This window comes from Myotis myotis, unplaced genomic scaffold (genome assembly GCF_014108235.1).
Source record: "Myotis myotis isolate mMyoMyo1 unplaced genomic scaffold, mMyoMyo1.p scaffold_m19_p_18, whole genome shotgun sequence".
Classification (NCBI taxonomy): domain Eukaryota; kingdom Metazoa; phylum Chordata; class Mammalia; order Chiroptera; family Vespertilionidae; genus Myotis; species Myotis myotis.
The window spans coordinates 19,028,768-19,048,621 of record NW_023416322.1 but is presented as its reverse complement, the minus strand read 5'-3'; the positions used below and the strand labels follow the sequence as shown (position 1 = coordinate 19,048,621).

Genomic DNA, 19,854 nt, shown 5'->3' with positions numbered 1-19,854 from the left:
TCTATGTGTTTGTGTATTTTTCAAGGTTTTTTCCCCCCTTATAATTGATTTCTAGTTTCACACCATTGTGGTCAGAGAAGATGCTTGATATGATTTCAGTCTTCTTACATTTATTGAGACTTGTGTCCTAATGTGTGCCCTATGCTGGAAAATATTCTGTGTGCACTTGAAAAAGAATGCATATTCTGCTGCGTGAGGTGAAATGCTTTGAAAATATAAATTAAATCCAGCTGGTCTAATGTCTCATTTATGTCTGTGTTTCCTTGTTGATTTTCTGCCCAGAATGTCTATCCATTGGTGTCAATGGGGCGTTGAAGTCCCCTCCTATGTCTGCATTACTGTCTATCTCTCCCTTTATGTCCATCAGCATTTGCTTTATATATTTAGGTGCTCCTAAGTTGGGTACATAAATGTTTACAATGGTTATAGTCTCTTGTTGAATGGATCACTTTATCATTATGTAATGTCCTTCTTTGTCTTTTACAATAGCCTTTTTTAAAAAGTCTGTTTTGTTTGATATAAGTATTGCTACCCCCCAACCCACCCACCCCTACAGTCCACACACTATATGCAATCACACACTAACAAACACAGGCTACATGTACCCCAGAGAAAATGTCATTAGAGCTATTTCAGGCAGTCATACAAATCAGGTCATTCACTTAACAATTGCACTAGAACTAGAAATGACCCGGCATTTTTAAAGTATAATAATAAATAGAGAATGATACATTGGAAAATTTTTAAAATATTTTTTATTGATTTCAGAGTCTTCACATTATTGTTTAGGGTTCCTTAGGGTTGTCTGTAGAAATAGGTGTGAGTATTTTACCGTATCCATTGCTTCACATTTCAAAACCCTTAAAAATAAGCAATAATGGAAGGACTCTGACAAAAATGACCATATGGTAACGCAGGAAGGCTTTGCCCTGAGTGGCAGGGCTGCCAAATACGCAAAGACTTGGGTGCTCCACTGACATGTGACCAGCCGAGCTGTGTAACTTGAAGGGACCCCATGGGCTTGGACACCGAGGAGATCCACGTCCCGATGGTGACCTAACCCTTACACATTGTCCAGCACCGGAAGTTCAGTGAAGAACCTTTTGTCAAAGACTCTGCCTTTGCTAGATTTTAAAGGCAAGTAAAACAATTTGCTAAACCTATAGTGAAACCATCAGATGGTTTTCCAACAAGTAGCCCTACCGCTAAGAGTCTTCTTGGTACCACAAAGGAAGCCAGCGTAGGTACAAAGCCAGCACAAATAAGGACAGAGAGAGAGAAAGGCAGAGCCTTGATGCAACTATGCCTGAAGCCTAGACCAGTGGTCGGCAAACCGCGGCTCGCGAGCCACATGCGGCTCTTTGGCCCCTTAAGTGTGGCTCTTGCACAAAATACCACGTGCGGGCGCGCACGTACAGTGCGATAGAAACTTCGTGGCCCATGTGCTGAAGTCGGTTTTCGGCCTGGGCAAGTCTATTTTGAAGAAGTGGCATTAGAAGAAGTGGGGGTACGTTCGCTGAGGTCGACCCCTCAGATTGAGGACGTTTTTAGCAAAGGCCAACTTAGGAGTACCCTAATCAAGTTAATAACAATGTACCTACCTATATAGTTTAAGTTTAAAAAATCTGGCTCTCAAAAGAAATTTCCATCGTTGTACTGTTGATATTTGGCTCTGTTGACTAATGAGTTTGCCGACCACTGGCCTAGACCCACTTCTGGGCTCTTCAGTTATAGGGGCCAATAAACCCCTATGCTTTTAAAAAAAATAATCAGTAATGGGTAGTTTGTATTGTATATATTAGTGAAGCAAAGAATTCAATAGAACAAGTGAGTTTCCTATTGTGGTTTTGAGCCCTGGAAGCCAAATTCATGGAGCGTGGCCTTCTACGCAGAGTCACACCAGAGTTTTAACAGTAATACCTTTGTTCCCTCTCACTAGGAATTCCAAATCCTATTTCTTTTGGAATATTACCTTGGATTCTTTGCATATTATTAAAAGTCTAAGCCAGAGTATGTTTTAACTGGTGAACGCACATTTCATGGCAGCTTATGAGCTGCAGGTTTGGAAGACACACCCAGTGAAGGGATCACTCTGGCTGGAGGAGCTGGAGCCCTGGGCCACCTGGGACATCTGCCAGATCTGGCTGGCCCACAGACTCAGGCCCCAAGGGAACTATGTGGACATGCACTGCTCCAGGGAGTCACTCACCCTCTTTTTTTTTTCTGTGAATTTGTCGCCGGAGGGAACATACCGAACACTAAGGGACAGGGGAATGAGCTTCATTTTAGATATGTAACTGCCTGACTTAAACACCATTTCTCCATACCCGTCTCTTTGATCTCGGAGTGGGAGTAAGGATAGAGGCATGCAAGTCATGTCTGTACCTTATAAATGCTGAAAAACTTGAATTACTGAATACTTTTAGCTGGCGTTTGCCTGTTGAGATAATAAAAACCACCTTTAGGCAGCCGGAGGATGACTATAGTAATGGGGGGACTGGAAAACTCCAGGCGAGGCCAGCTCAAAGCATGTCCCAATAGACTTACAAATGCAATGCATTTTACCTCGTAGCCTTGAAAAGTTAGTCTCTTTCTGCCCTAACCAGTTTGGCTCAGTGGATAGAGCGTTGGCCCATGGATTGAAGGGGCCTGGGTTCGATTCTGGTTAAGGTTGCGAGCTTGATCCCCAGTAGAGGCATACAGGAGGCAGCTGATCAGTGTTTCTGATTCTGTCCCTCTCCCTCCCTCTCTGTAAAATCAATATATATTTAACAAGTATCTTTCTAAAAAACTTACAATCAGAGGGTAGCTCATGGACTAGAAAAAGAGTGGAATGGTTTAGGGTAGAATGATTGGGATGGGTGGGGACACCCTGCTATGAAACAATTGAAGACAAGGGCAGAGAGGACGACTGTGGTCCTAAGGTTGAAGGGCAGAGAGGATGACTGTGGTCCTAAGATTGAGTTCTCGCCCAGCATGAACACTGTGAAGTCAGTCCCTGGCAGAGAGCCACGGTGTGTCCTCCAAGGTGGGGAGAGCAGGACCCCAGCAGTAGGTTCCTCATCAGACCAGTTTTGCACCAAGGTTTTCAGCTTTGTTCCTGGAAGTGTAGCCTCAAGCCTGTTTTCTCCAGTCCTCCCATGGATTCTGTGAGCTGTCCTGTGACTTGTAATAAGAAATATCTATAATAATAAAAGTGTAATATGCTAATTAAACTGGACATCCTTCCGAACGACCTTCCGGACGAAGCCGGGGCTTTGAGGGAAGCCCAGGTCCCAGAGGGAAGCCGGTGCCGGCTGCCAGGGGAAGGAAGGCCTACTCTTGCATGAATTTCATGCATCAGGCCTCTAGTATATTTATAATAAGAAATATACATTTGATCTTTGTCACAGTGATGATAGCACTAAAGATGCCTTTTGTTATATTAATGGGGTGACTTTTCTAAAACCCGTAAGTCACCTAAGGATGAGAGCTGGTTGCTCGGGGAACCAACCATGTGATTATGGGTTGGAGCTTTCAGTGTCCTCCCAACCCTCAGCCGCCTCCTCCACCTCTGGGAAGGGGACTGGGGTAGAGATTGAGTTCAGTCACTAGTGGCCAGTGATTTAATCATCATGCATAGCTATGGAATGAAGCCCCCATAGAAACCCAGAAAGGAAGGGGTTCAGAGAGCTCCCAGGTTGGTGAATACTTGGCGATATGGGGAGAAGGGCCCTCTCTGGAAGCATGGAAGCTCCGAACCCCTTCCCACATACCTTGCTCTGTGCACCTCTTCCATCTGGCGGTTCCTAAGTTATATCCTTTCATAATACACTGGTGATCTAGTAACTGAAATGTTTCTCCAAGTTACGTGAGCCACTCCAGCAGATTAATTGAACTCAAGGAAGGGATCTTGGGAACCTCTGATCTACAGCACAGGTGACAAGGTGGACTTGCAGTTGGTGTCTGAAGTGTGGGGTGGGGGACAGTCTTGTACTGTGCTCTTATCCTGTGGGATCTGCCCCTATCTCCAGGTTAATTGCTTGGTAGTGTTGAAAAATACTCCTTGGACATTCAGTGTCCTCCCCCCCTCCTCATTGGACATCTTTATCGAGTCAAATAACATTCATCCAATATCCTTTTAAAACATCTTTTAATAAGCTGCTTAAATATCTAGAGTCAGGTTCTGTTGTTTGTTCATGATCATCAAGTGACATGGCATTTCCTTTGGGATGTTTTGTTCCCTTTCTATTATCATAGTTAAGTTACTCATCAGTCTCTCTTACTTCATGTGTTCAATTGCATTTCTCTGACACCGTTCATCACACCTATGACATATTTTTAAAACAGGGAATATCATAAAAATGGCTTAAGTCAACATTAAAGTAGCCTCTCTTTTAAGGCCCTCCACCCAACTGACCTAGCTGATGCCCATAGCCTTAGCTCTGTGGCAAGCTGGCTGCTCTGCTGTGCTTGAGATGTTTGATCAGAGCTGTTTATGCCTGTCATACTTAGTGCTTAACCCACGTCTAATCTGACACCTAAGCAATCTGAAGTTCTTCGTTCTCATTAAGTGTTTCCAAAGCATTCACCTTAGTTCTCACAGAAACAATTTTTATGCTTAAAATTTTTTAATCAAAATGTGTAATTAGATAAATGCAAATGGAAATGTCACAGGGAAATGTACCAATCGGGAAACCCCTTCTTGAAGGCTGTACCTGCCTAATGTCATGTGATATAACATAGGGAACCGCATGCCTCGGAGTTAAAGGCTAAGGTGTCACCAGGAGAAAGACTGAAGGCCAGCTGAGGAGCCTGGAAGTTGACAGATACAGACAGCAAAGGAACGAAGAGGCTGATTCCAAACCATAGCAAGAAATGAAGGAGCTTCTGGGTTTTTTGTTGTCTTTTTTCTTTTTTTCTTTTTTTCTTTTTGAAATCTGAGGTCTCAAGATGCCTTGAACATTAAGTCATTTTGATTAGACATCTTGTGTAAAAGTGGACTGGGGTGAATTCAAGACACAGCAAGACATGGATAGTGTCTTCAAATGGTATTTTTTAAGATAAATCTAATCTTGCCTTGTTAGCATTCAAAACTCAACCTAAGTCCCACCATACAGGGCTGGAGCACTGTGAACAAAGGTCGAGGGCCTAAGAGAGACGGAGAGAGAATGAACACTCTTGGGAAGTTCTTTCTAGCCGGAAAGTAAATACCCGCCAACAATGGAGCTAAAGGCAGCGTGGCGGTGTGTTACCAAGCGCAGCGGACTCAGCATGAAGTGCTCCAATTCACAAGGAGCCTGGGGAGGAGCCCCGGTGTACTTCACCTGCAGCCGTACATTTGGAGGAAAATCAGTTGAAATGTTGTTTTTCTCATTCTAAAGTTTACCTTTGGTTTTGAAGGACCCCATAGCTTCTCAGGCCATTGAGGCAAAGCCCACTTGTTTTCACTGTGAGGTCACAGGAACTAACTCCCGTGGTTCTCAGAAACACATGGAATAAGGTTGCCTTTGTCAGCAAACTATTAGAAATCGACGGTTGATTAACCCCCGCTGCAGGTCTGATGTTTAACTTCCTGCAGTAAACATTTGCAGGTCACAGCAGTGACCCTGTTTAGGATCTTCATATCTCTTCCGGTGCAGGGGTAAAGGTATTCATGGCAAACTGCACATTTGATCAAGGTACGGTATCAGCTCCCTGTGTTCGAAGAGTTAAAAGTGAATTACACGTATCAATGAAATCAGCCTCTTAGATTCTAATGTATAAATTCCATAATCATTTCAAGAAAAAAAAATTACAACGTCACAATTTCAGTATGAAACCGTGACTTTTGAAATGGAAAAGTTTGCAGCAAGAAAACTACAAAATGTTTTCAAAAACATTTTTAAGTTTGTTAAGTTTCTAGGACGCGGTGGGAATTGAATCATTCTAGTAGTTGCTAGATCTCTGGAAATAATCACCCGCTGGGAGGTGAACACCTCTCAACCAGTTAGTGCCCAGCTCTAGGCCATTGTTTGTTGGTAAAGGGGCTATTCATTCATAATGTTGGACTCTCTCAGCCAAACAAAGACTCTTGGTGAGTGTTCAGGTGGATTCCAAGCCAAGAAAAAGGGATTGCCTCATTTCCTCAAGACAACCTTTGATCAGTGCTGTGTGGCCAAGCTAAAAAGTTAGATGGAACTTTAAACAACGATTTAATGGCGTTTCGGCAGCCACCACCATACATCCTCCACTAAGGAAGCAAAGTAACAAGAGAGATGGGGTCAGATAGGAACTTATTATGGAAATTCGCCTCCATTACTACAATATGCACAGAACTCTTTCGGCACCTGTCAAGGCTGATGAGTATTTTACAAGTAATTATAAATTATTCACTTTGGCAAATCTGAGGATGTGATATGGGTTTTATTCACAACTGTCAAGACTTGACTATAACAACACGGGGTGGAGTTTACAGGATGCTGGGGTACAACGAAGACCGAAAAAGCCCCTGTTCCTAGGGACCTTATATTCTAGTAGTAGACACAGACCTTAACCATCTTTTTAAAATATTGTGTTAAGCATTGTGATTTGTGTTTTGAAGGAAATGGGATATTGAGGAGAAAATAACAGTGGGGAGCTAATTAAATAGTGTGGTCGCAGAAGTCCCCTCTGAGTTGGAGACTTTTAACTTGAGACCCAAAACACAAAAGAAGCCATCTATGGGAGACCTGGTAGGAGGAACAACGCTGGCAGGGCATTGCATGGGCTAAGGCCCCACAAAGCAAAGGTCTGGCAGTTATAAAAGAACCCACAGAAGGCCCGTGTGACGAAGCATCAGGACCAGGGGAGAGTGGCATGAAATGAGCCCAGAGAGATCCGTGGGCACAGGTTCTGGAGGGAAGCTTTTCTCAAAATTTTTGACCGTAACGCATAGTAAGAAATTCATTTTGCATATCATTCAGCGCTATTCACAAAACATTTACGCAAGACCAGGGAATTCCACGTCTGGCTCCAGACATGGTTACTTCACTGTGTCTTCCAGCGGGGCTGTGCCTAAGCATTCACACACTGAAATAATAATACTTCCCTTTTATTTCTTTATGTTACCGTGAGGATATTATGTTGATTAAAATATGTATCAGTCAGTAATACTCACTATGAATTTAATTTGAGAATAAAGGGTATATGGTCAAAAAGCATCATAAAATGGGGGCGTTAGGTCTAACGGGGTTGAGAATCACTGTTTCATCCAATACTAAAGAATTTCTGTTATCTCCACTTAACTCAGAATAGAAACACTGGTAAAGCTATTCTCAGCTGCTTGGATTAGCTCACTGAATACACAATCTCTCATGGATCCATGCCAATTGATAAATCCAGCCCAACCTAACGTTATGTTCCTGCCTCCTGACCTAACAGCCTTAGAATTCATCACCACACATATTCATGGCCACAGTACTTCAGACAATATCAATTAGCACTGAGAAGCAGCCTCACAGTCTGACAGATTTAACTCCTGTACCCCCACCTCTCCCTCCCACTTAAGATGTATTGCAGCAGATACGACATCTGCTAAGACCCTACTTTCAGTAGGCATTTCCTTCATGGTCATTGCAAGTGGTAATTTAAATGTTTCATCATGGTGTTTGGTCTACCAGTGTCCCATCCTTTCCTCATGATGGTTTTCTTATTCTGTTTCATAAAGGACATGTCGTCTTGCATGTTATGGAAAAGGTAAAAAAAATAGAAATTTCCCTCTGAATAGTGCTCTAGATGATTTTTCAGAATTAGGTTTTACCCACTCCCACACCCCCACCCCATTGGGTTATCAGTCAACAAATATTTATGGAGAATGTATTACATGCAGGGCCAGCAGTTCTCAACCTGTGGGTCACTACCCCTTTGGGGGTCGAAAGACCTTTTCACAGGGGTCACCTAAGACCATTGGAAAACACATATATAATTACATATTGTTTTTGTGATTAATCACTATGCTTTAATTATGTTCAATTTATAACAATGAAAATACATCCTGCATATCAGATATTTATGTTATGATTCATAACAGGAGCAAAATTACAGTTATGAAGTAGCAACGAAAATAATTTTATGGTTGGGGGTCACCACAACATGAGGAGCTGTATTAAAGGGTCGCGGCATGAGGAAGGTTGAGGACCACTGTGCTAGGCATTAGGTAGTTGTCAGGGCTATAAGACTGGCATTGTCCCTGCTCCCATGACATGTTAAAGATACTCTTCCCTTTCTCTTGTTCTGCAAAACTTTTTCATGGCCCGCACTTAGTTTTTATCTCTTAGTAATTATTCATGTATTCCTTATTTCTTTATGAGATGAAATCTTTGTGTGTGTGTGTATATATATATTAGAGGCCTGGTGCACGACATTCATGCAGGGGGGGCCCTCAGCCCGGCCTGCGCCCTCTCACAGTCCAGGGTGCCTCGAGGGATGTCCGACTGCCGGCGGGGAGCGGGCCTAAGCTGGCAGTTGGACATTCCCTGAGGGGTCCTTAGTGCTGCTGCCACCACTGCTGCGCTCATCAGCCATGAGCCAGACTTCTGGCTGAGCAGCGCTCCCCCTGTGGGAGTGCACTGACCACCAGGGGGCAGCTCCTGCATTGAGCATCTGCCCCCTGGTGGTCAGTGTGTGTCATAGCACCGGTCATTCTGTCGTTCGGTCGATTTGCATATTAGGGTTTTATTGTATAGGATATATACTTTTCTTATTTCAAAGAGGAAAGGAGAGGGAGAGAGTGATAGAAACATCTATGATGAGAGAGAATCATTGATAGGCTGCCTCTTGCATGTCCCACACTGGGGATTGAGCTCACAACCCAGGCATGTGCTCTGACTGGGAATTGAACCATGACCTCCTGGTTCATAGGTCGATGCTCAACCTCTAAGCCATGCTGGCCCAGCATGAGATGAAATCTTTACAGATTTTATACTTGCCTTTGTCAACAACAGTGACAGTTTAGTAGATCTTTTTATCTGATTCTGGCTTGTCCCTAAATGTCTGCTAATTTAATTCAAAGAGTATGTATCTACTGCATACAAAACACTGTGCTAAGAGGTGTGGCTAATAATAATAATGATAAAATAATAATAGCTAGCACTTAATGTTTAATGAGTGCCGATCACTTTTAAGTACTTTGCATGCATAGCTTGTTTGGTTCTCAGCCGCTTTATGAAATGAGGAAACTGAGGCATTAAGGGGCTTAGAAGCTTGCTCAAGGTCACACATAAGTAATTAAATACAGGTAGTCCACATCCAGGCCAACTCTCTTAACCACTTCTTTGGGGTAAATAAGATACTAAGCTGAAAAATATGACTTCAAACACCTTGCTATCAAGAGGGAAGCTTTGAAATGATTATAACTTATTATTGGTTGAAAAAAGTCAATCAAGATTCTTGAAATTTTTTGGAACAGCAGCTATCTCAGGTAACTTTTCTATTGTTTTTTGTTTTTTTTTTACTTTAGTGTTTCACTTGACCATTCATGAAATTGTACTTCTTTGTGTTGACTTAGATCTTATTATTTGTCTTCCCTAGTACAATGAAGAATTCCTTGAAGGTAGGAGCCATATATTATTTCTCTCTTTATCTTTGGCACCTAACATATAATGGAGAATCACTAAATATAAGGACTAAATAAATGGTTATATTAAAAACAAATAGCAGTAATTATTCATACTTAGTATTTATAAATAAATTTCACCCAAGGGCACAACAGTGTTTCAAAGCCTTTAATTGAATAAATCACAATCATATTCTCATAGGAGAGTTAAATATTACAGTATTATCCTGTTTCACAGTCAAGGGCTTAATTGTCAAAAGGTCAAGTGGCTTACCACAAGTTATGAAGTCAGTCAGGAGAGGAAACAACAGAACCTAAGACTTTCTTTTCTTATTACAAAAAAATGATTCCCCCAAAGTTAAATGAATGCCCACACGAATACACACACAAAATCATAACAAACTTTATCAAAACCAAGCAATATTGAAACACAAACATTAACTTATGTTAACTTTGAGTAAGTTATTTTGAAAAGCAATTACAGAGATCATGTTCAAAAACTTCTTTCCACACTATTTTTGTTCTCTGCACATTATTTTAGAAGTAAGGGCTGTATCCTCCCAGGAGATCTAGAGGGCGGATATGAGATAAGCCACAGATGAGTGGACTTGTTTTGGCTGGAGTGAGGAAGTGTGGTGCTCCAGATGCTTCCACGCTCCAGGCACATCGGATCCCGGAGGCAGTAGAAACTGGACCAAGACTCAAAGAAAGGGGTGGTTTTAGCTAAAAACAAAATCTACTCCTTCCGTGTTTCCATAGACTAGGACTTTTTTAAAAGGAAAATATTATTACAACATGTGTATAGATTAGTTGTTGGCGAACAAACTCTGACAAAGGATGATTCTAGAGTCTTGAGTTTCTACACGTAGAAACAGTTAGTTTTACTCTTAAATGTGTTCCGATGGCTGTTTTCCCTGCATCTGTTCATGGCTTCACTGTCTATTGAACAGAGCAGGTTAAAAACCTCAAATTCGTCCTCCACAGCTCCTCCCCCGTCACTCTCCCATGTCACTTTCCAAGTCCTGCCCATTTTATCTCCTAAGTAGATACATCTCCCTTGCATCTTCCAAGGTTGAGCCTCATCACCTCTCTCGTGGACTATATGACAGTCTCCTTGATGCTTTTCCTACCTTCAGTCTCTCCTCTTTCTAGTCGTTTTTCCTCACCAAGCTGATAAACTTACTTGTCTAAAAACCAGTGGCCTGCAGATCAGAATCCAGCCTCCTTAGAGTATTCATGCCTTCCCCAATTTTTATAACTTACCTTATTTTCTTCTACTTCCCCAAAACCCTCTATTTTAATTACTAGTTTCTTCTTGCCGTTTCCCAGGCACCTCCGGCATCTCGAGCTCCTCCGTGTTTGTGTCCTCGCACATGATGCTCCCTCCGGCTGCAGAATCCTTCCTCTGGATTCATCTCAAGGCCACCTCCTCGACTTCCTTCAGATCCAGCATAGACATGGCCTCCCTCTGAACGATTTCCTGACTCTCCCATATAATTCATTGCTCTCATTTCATGTCTGTGGCAGAAACCTTGCTCCTCACTGAATAGCCTTTTGATGCCCACATTCCCAACTCCCTTCTAACGAGGTAAGGCCGTGTGACTTTGAGCGGAAGTGAGATGTGCCAGTTCTGATCCCAAACACTTAAGAGTTGGTGCATGACCTTCCAACTCTTTCTTCTGCTGTTGGCCATTATGGAGACGGCAACACCACAAGATAGAAATGGCCTGGACATACCACATGGAGGGAGATGCTCTGGGAAGCCCTTGAACCTGCATCAGACTTCGTATAAGCGCAGTGTCAACTCTTGTTGGCTGAGTCACTGAGCTTTGTCTGGTGTTTATTCGTTACCACATTATAACTTCACCCATCCCGACTAGGCAAACATTCTGCATATCTCTACTTAGCCTTTTATTATGCTGAATTATGAGAACGTGTTCATTATTTTTCTCTTACACTGTGAACCCCTGGGTCAGACACTATGCTTTATTTTTCATTTAACCGAGTGCTGTAACCCAAACCGGACTTGTTGGAAATTGAACTCAGCATCTTCAAACTTTACCCCCCAAAGCTGTTCAGCTTCCAGTGTTTCCTGTCTCAGGAAATGACATCACCATTAACCCAGTCATGCAATCCAGAATCGGGAAGTATTTTTCTTAGTCTTCTTAATCTTGCTAAGAAATGCCTAGAAGGTACTTGTCCACCTCCAAATATGTCTTCAGTTTGCCATGTTTCTCCATCCTCTTGTCCCTTATTATCTGTCTCTTGTTGGGATGATAGGCACCAGCTTTCTAAGTGACCCTCTTCCATTGCTCCTTTGCCGTTCATTGTTCATCTGCAGTAAAAGAAAGATGTTTTAAAATTCGCAACTACGATCATATTACTTCCAGGCTTAAATAACTTTGTTATTTTTTAATATTCCCATCAATCACTTCCAATCGCATTTGCATTTCTTATATGCCATCTTTATCATAATTATTTTTTTAAAAAATTTGCCCTCCTTTTTTGGGTGTTTCGAGACACAATTTCCAACATAATAGGGGTTCCCCGCACTAACAAACAATTCTTGGGCACCAGCAGCATGCCCAAGAAGTCAACTCAATTCTGACACTGTGTACCCGGAGGTAGCATCAAATTCCACAGGTTGAAGGCTCAGTCCTCAAGGACTGCCTCCTCCGTCAGATGCCAGTGGCAAGGCCAGCCTGTTACCCATGCTTCTGACCTACCTGTTACATATTGGAGGTTCCCACAACCCCTTCTGGGACTTTAGACTCCAATCAGAAGCACCAGTTGTTTCCTGTACTTCTGACCAACTGGCTATAAATGAGAGGTTCCCACGCCCCCTCCTCAGGTTTTATTCATGTGCTAGAGTAGCTCACACTTCCATGCCCTCCCCAAGCACCACACTCCCAGCACCTCCACGTGTGCCGCAGCCCAGAAGCTCTTTAACCCTGTGCTTTCAGAGGCTGCATTGGGTAGGTGTGATGATTAAGTTGCTGACCACTGGTGATTGAACTTTCTCTCCAGCACCTCTCCCCTCTCCAGAGGTGGGGATGGAGGGACTGAATGTTCCAACCCTCTCATCACATGGTTGGTTCCACTGTCAACCAGTCCTCATGCTTGGCGCTTTCCAGCCACCTCATTCACATAATAAAAGACACCTTTATTGCTGTCAACACTTAGGTAATTCCAAAGGTTTTAGGAGCTGTGAGCCAGGGACTGTGGATGAAGACCAAATATTTATGAGAAATATACGTGTGTGTGTGTGTGTGTATCTTATAAATCACAATATTGCACCTCCCCTTGGATTTCAAGTGTGTTCACCTTGAAAGTGTGCTCTGCCTTGCCTATTCACTGCTATAGTTCTAGCTTCTGACACACAAAATGTGTCAGTAAAAAGTGCGTTGAATGAATAAATGAATTCACTCTGAAAATAGTAGATACACAATGGGTGTTTCTTGGGTAGATAAAAAGCCAACTACTCATGTACACTCAAGCAAATACGAATTTCATTACGGTCTGAAATGTTTTATCAGTCCAGATTTTAACTTCTAGTACCTTCTCCTCTTAGGCCAGCCCATAGCCTTTCGGCCTTTAAAATTCTAATCTGTGGTTCATTTATTCACTCTTTTTTGGGGGGCAATGAGGCTCTTTGCATATTAATTCTTATGCACTTGTATATTTGAGCTGCATAACATTTAAAAATTTGTGTTATTTTGTGAATGTGCTTGAATAATTTTTACACTTATGTACTCTTTCCTCTGGACTGGATTATAAACAAACTTAGAATCAAAACCTGAGCTCTCTTTTGAAACTTTTGCTTGCGCTCACCCTCCTGGTGCCTAGCATTGTGTTCTGCATAAGCGGATCACTTAATAACTAAGAGAGACTGGAGAACAGGCAAGGGTTAGCCTGCAGCGGTGGACGTGAGGAGCGCTCAGCAGATAGCTCACTGGAATGGACGCCTGGCTCTGCCTCAGGGTGGAAATGAACTTTAGGGCTGCCATCTAGGGCTTGGGTCAGAGATACAAGGTATCTGGTGTTCATTGTCTTAGTTTCCTTAGGCTCCATTCCAAGATGCATTTTTTCCAACTCCGGCAATTATATTTACTGGTCCCATGTTAAATATAAGACACCTTAAAATCAGCCAATGGAGAAGAAAATTCCGTTTCCCGAAGGTCCTTTCAAATTTATTGAAAACTTTCAATTCCTAAGATAAACTGCATTTATTCATTAGAAAATAATTAATATTAAGATCTAATTTATCTTTACTTTTTTTTTTTTTTATAACTTCCCTTCCATCTCTCATTGGTACCAATACTTAAAACAAAACCAAAACCCTTGGTTTTTAATTTCAGGTGAGCAGGACTATAAAAGACACCTCTGGCGGGAATGGGAACAGGTATACATATGAATTCATTCTCAGGGGGTCACTGATCATCACCCTGACTCTGTGTGTGCTGAGGGACTCCCCCTGGCTGTTCCGTAGCGCCAGTGTCTGTGTAATCATACATCTCAGATAAGGAAGTAAGACTGATCAGGAGGGCAGCTGATGACAATGGTTCTTTCACACACTCACCTGACATTTACATGATGTTTTAATAATGAGCTGTCTTAAGACGGAAGTTCCAGGGTAAGAAATACTCCAGTGTTTCAGAATAATGCAAAGCTCTCCTGTTCCTTAAAACAATCATATGCACACAATGAGGGGGAAGTACTGTAAATCTTAGTTCTTTTTTTTTTTTTTAAATATATTTTATTGATTTTTTTACAGAGAGGAAGGGAGAGAGATAGAGAGTTAGAAACATCGATGAGAGAGAAACATCGATCAGCTGCCTCCTGCACATCTCCTACTGGGGATGTGCCTGCAACCAAGGTACATGCCCTTGACCGGAATTGAACCTGGGACCTTTCAGTCCGCAGGCCGACGCTCTATCCACTGAGCCAAACCAGTTTCGGCTAAATCTTAGTTCTTCTATCTTCCATGAAAATGTTAGGATATTACACATGTTAGGTGAAGAATATTCATTCTGAAAACTACTAAATTAAATTTTAAATATCTAACATCATAAAACCTGGAACATACCTTAGAGCTACAAGCAGACAAGATTTTGGCATCTTGTGACTACATGAGCTTTGCTGAGTAACTAAAGAGGTCCTTTTTTTGGTATATTTTAGAGGTCAGTGAACATTAGATTGTGACAAACTTGGGCATATTGAGTTATAATGTGTTCCTATTTGGGATTTCCACAGCCAATTAAGAAAAAAAAAAAAAGCAGGCCCATCTTTAGTACACACAGAGTCATCATTTCTGAGATACAGCAGCTTCACTTTGTATCTACTCTGTGGCAACTGACACAAAGTGAAGGTAGTTTAACAGCTCAGGCTGCCTTCACCAATGTCATAGACTGGGTGTTTTAAACAACAGAAATTTATTTTCTCTATGTTCCAGAGTCCAAGATCCGGTGTTTGCAGTTTGGTAAGAGATCTTCCTGTCCTTGCAGATAACCAGCTTCTTGCTGTGTCCTCACATGGCTGAGAGAGAGAGAGGAAGAGGGAGGTAGGGAGAGAGAGAGAGAGAGCATATGCTCTCTGGTATCTCATATGGGCACTAATCCCATCAGACCAGGGCCCCACCATCATGACCTCATCTAACCCTAATTATCTCCCAGAAGTCTAATCTCCCAGTACCATCACATTGGGATTTCAACACATAGAGATATTTATGGGGAGGGGCACAAACATTCAGTCCATAAACATTTAAAGTGTGTTTTTTCTTTTTCTTTTTTAAAAATTTTTTTTATTGATTTCAGAGAGAGAGGGAGAGAGTGATAGAAACATCAATGATGAGAGGAAATCATTGATTGGCTGCCTCCTGCACGCTCCCCAACAGGGATTAAGCCCACAACCTGGGCATATGCCCTGACTGGGAATCAAACCCTGACCTCCTGGTTTATAGGTCAACGCTTAAACCCTGAACCACGCCAGCCAGGCAAAGTTTTTTGTTTGTTTGTTTTTTCCGTAAAGCACATCTGGCTTTTGGGAGTTGCCATGGTGCCTATTTCTGGAGTGTGTTCCTTTTCTTTTATTTACATTTTGTTGGTTTTTCTTCCCCAGATTTTAGCAATTTGCTTTGGCTTTCATGCTGTGCTGTGCTGAGAAGAGTTCTTAGGAAGTGGTTATTTTCTTTTTCTGCTTCGGACGCCAGCTCAGTGGACTATTTCCACTCACTTGCCTTGTGCAGGGATTATATTGTATTCCTGCTTTCTAGCTTCAAGTATTTTCTTTGCTGAAAGCTCGGTGATGTCACAGAGGTCCCTTGTATTCAGAATGTCCTTTCCACAACTCTTTCCAGAATGAGTGATCAATGCTTCCATTAGCACAAATGTTCAGATGCTATTAAAAACAAAACAAGGGTGCCTTATGCCTAAAACGTCCTGACGTGCCTGAAAACTGGACCTCCAAAAGCCCATCCGGCTCTTGTAAAGAAAACGGCATTCTTGTATTCAGTGAATACTCTGCTGTCAAATTACTTCCTGGAATGACTTTTTCATAAAATCAGCTTGAGTCACTGGTAATTCTTGCTTTGGAAAAGCATATCCTGTGTGGTTAACAAATGGGTATGGCGAACACACACCAAAAGCCAAAGGTGAAAGGTTAGTAGACACCACTTACGACTTCAGTCAAATACGAATGGGTGAAGGATTCAAAGTCCTGTTCCTAAAATCGAGGCATGCTAATGCTGATAGCAAGTCAAGGATTTCAATGACCGTGTAATTTATTGGATAGTTTAAAAACTACCTGTGTGTGGTGAGAGGATTGTTCAGCTTCCCTCTCAGTAAGCTTAGTGGGTTATTAGGTGACTGTGTCTCTGGACTTGGATGGAAGAAAATGGACCCTTTTCCCCATGTGGAACTAACACACATAAGCCTTGTCCGTACAGGGTATTTATGAAGTCCTCGAGTAGTTTACCATTAAAGTTTAACTTTTGAACTTTAATAATTTAGGTGGCAGCCATGGAAAAAGTAACCTGTGTGCATAACTTAAGGGAAATTGAAGTTTTCTTTTCCCCAGTTGATCTTATCTATAACAGTCATTTCTAGTTGTCCTAGAACTCAAACTAAAACCACAATCCATATTTCTAGGCAATAAAAATCATACACCATATTTCTAGGCAGTGATATTTGTGCTAAACTTGACTCTTTGCAGGTCATTTCTATTATGCTAGTATGTTTTTAAATGATAAAAATTAGAACTTTATGAGCAAAACATTTATTCAGAAAATAAGTATCTCATCATTTCTGATAATTACCAAACCCAAGTGAATGTTAATTTGATGATATATACATGTGAACTGATGGTTTTGACACAGGCCACGTCTTTGGTAAGTCGATAGAGTTTGGGAGGCAGTGACACAGTATAATGGTGAAGACAAAAAAAAGACTCCGCAGCCAAACTGCCCATGTTGGAACCTCAGCTCTGCCACGTACTAGCTGTGTGATCTTGGCTAAATGACTGAGCTTCCCTGTGCCTCCTTGTGCTCATCTATAAAATGGGATGATAGTTAAAACACCTACCTCACAGAGTTATCGCAAAGATTTTATGGGTCGAGCACTTACAATGTCATTGCTACCTAGCAAATTCCAAGTAGACATTTGTTGTCATGCATGTGGCTAGGAGCACTGGCTCTCGTGTCAGACATCCTGAGTTTAAATCCAGGCTCCACCAGCAGCTGGACGACCTTGGGCAGTGCCTTCATTTCTTCATCGGAAAATGGGGATGATGACAGATACGAGGACTAGCTGAAGTGATGGAGGCACTAACTGCTTAGAAGAATGCCTCGCCCATTGTCAGTGCCGAGTAAATATGAGCAACGGGTATTAAAACCACACTTAGAGAGACTACATTATATTCATGTCTCTTCAATATCAACTGAACAATGATACCAAGTGAAAAATGTTACATCCTGTTTCACAAGCTTGAAGAATAACTTAAGGCCACATATTTTTAGTAGCAAGATGACTCCAAACCTCTATCCTGAATATTATATGAATAGTAGAGGCCTGATGCATGAAATGCGTGCAAGGGTAGGCCCTCGCAGCCCCGGTTTCGTCTGGAAGGTCATCCGGACAGTCATTCCGCGGTTTGGCCATTTGGTCGCTTTGCATATTTCGCTTTTATTATTATAGATCTTTTCTTTTCTGGTTCCGTCCCCATGTCATGGAATCCAGAGGTTGTCACTCAGTCTCAAGGGGTCAGTTCTGACGACTGTCCCTTGCTGTGCAAAGGCTGTTGCCATTTCTGCAGGGTCAGAGAGCTTCTGGTGCCAGCCCTCCCTTTATAATTTGCTCAAACCACAGAGTCCTCTTTCTCACCTCCCTAAAGCCCAGCTAGGGGCAGACTCCATGATCCAAGCAAGACAATCGCAATAATCAACAGTACATTTCCTAAGGTCCCATTTATTCGAATGTAAATAACAATATAATAACAAAGAAAACTAAAAAATGCCCCAGTGTTTAGAAATTAAGCAACACACTTGTAAATAATGTATACTGTAGGTCAAAGTAGAAATTGCAACCGAAGTTAGAATATATTCTGAATTGAATAGGATCAATGATATGGCACATCAGAACTCATAGGATGTGACTAAAGTGGCATTTAGAGGGTAATTTATATCCTTAAATGCATATTTTAGGGGAAAATGGCTGACATTCATCATCTAATATTTCATCTCAAGAAGTTAGAACAGGATATCAAAAACTCAAAGTTGAAAGAAGAAAACAATAAAAACATAAATGAATAACATAGTGAACAAATAATAGGTAAAAATTACAAAGCCAAGAGCTGGTAATTTGTAACAGTTAAACTGGTGAAATCTAGCAAGTAAAATAAAAAAGAGAGAGAAAATACCAGTTTTAGGAATGAATAAAGTATCTGCCATCATTAAAAAGAGAATAAGAATTAATTATAAGTGAGTCTATGCCAATAAATACTTTTACTGATTTCAGAGAGGAAGGGAAAGAGAGATAGAAACATCAATGATGAGAGAGAATCATTGATCAGCTGCCTCCTGCATACCCCCTATGGGGGATTGAGCCCACAACCTGGGCATGTGCCCTGACTGGGAATTGAACTATGACCTCCTGGTTCATAGGTCGATGCTCAACCACTGAGCCACACCGGCCAGGCATGCCAGCTTAATCTTGATACTAAATCAAGATTTTTTTAAAAGAATATAAGAGCAATTTCTCTCACATAGATGAAAAAAATCCTAAATATAATACTAGAAACTAAATTCAGTGATAGATAGAAAATAGTGGAATTAAATTTGGTTTATTCCAGGAATGCAAGGCTGGTTTAGCATTTAAAAATTAATTCAGCATATAAACAAATAATAATATATGGTATGTATAGTAGAAAAGCTAAGTAAACATTTCAGTAAATGCATAAAAATCATGACCAATTACAACATTCATAATTTTTTTAAAAAAAATCTATTAAACTAGGAATACAGGCATGGGCAAAAGTAGGTTTACAGTTTTTCATATAAAAAAAAAGTAATACAAGAATAAATGTACTCTAGCCGGTTTGGCTCAGTGGATAGAGCATCGGCCTGCGGATTGAAGAGTCCCGAGTTTGATTCTGGTCAAGGGCCCTTACCTAGGTTACAGGCTCAATCCCTGGCCCTGGTTAGGGTGTGTGTATGAGGCAACCAGTCGATGTGTGTCTCCCACACCGATGTTTCTCTCTCTCTGTCTCTCCCCTTCCCTTCCACTCTCTCTAAAAAATCAATGGAAAAATATGCTCAGGTGAGGATTAACAACAACAACAAAATAATAATGATGATAATACAAAAATAAATAATAATATAAGAATAAACTGCATTTATTCACAACTATAAACCTACTTTTCCCCAGTCCCTGTATAAAGGAATTATTTAATCTGATAAAAGGTAAATGTACAAAATGTACAACAAACATTATATTTAATGGTGAAATGTTGAAACGTTTTCCTCTGAGATCAGGAACAAGATAAAGATGTCTACTACCATCACTTCAATATTTTATTAGATGTCCCAATCCGTGCAAGTTAAGAAGAAAAAGAGCTAAAAGGCATTAAAAAGGAAAATAAGAAATAAAACTGTCACTATGCACAGGTAACCTAATTTTGTAGCTGGAAAATCAAGAAGAATTTACAAACCATGGGGCATAATAAGTGACTTTAGCAAGCTTGTTAGAAGCAAGCATAGATGTTACATTTAGGGAGAAGGCAGGGCTACCGATGATCAGGGGGCAGGGTGG

At 41.3% G+C, this 19,854-nt stretch overlaps 2 long non-coding RNA genes across 2 annotated transcripts; one reads left to right on the top strand and one right to left on the bottom strand.

Annotated features, from left to right (window-relative positions):
- The first annotated feature begins 8,764 nt into the window (after positions 1-8,764).
- Positions 8,765-11,020, top strand: LOC118673589. Its single transcript, XR_004973418.1, has 3 exons — positions 8,765-9,418; positions 9,529-9,550; positions 10,883-11,020. It is a non-coding gene; the product is annotated as an uncharacterized LOC118673589 (long non-coding RNA).
- Positions 9,708-12,656, bottom strand: LOC118673590. Its single transcript, XR_004973419.1, has 2 exons — positions 12,280-12,656; positions 9,708-11,888 (listed from the first exon to the last, which is right to left on the bottom strand). It is a non-coding gene; the product is annotated as an uncharacterized LOC118673590 (long non-coding RNA).
- Positions 12,657-19,854: the final 7,198 nt, after the last annotated feature.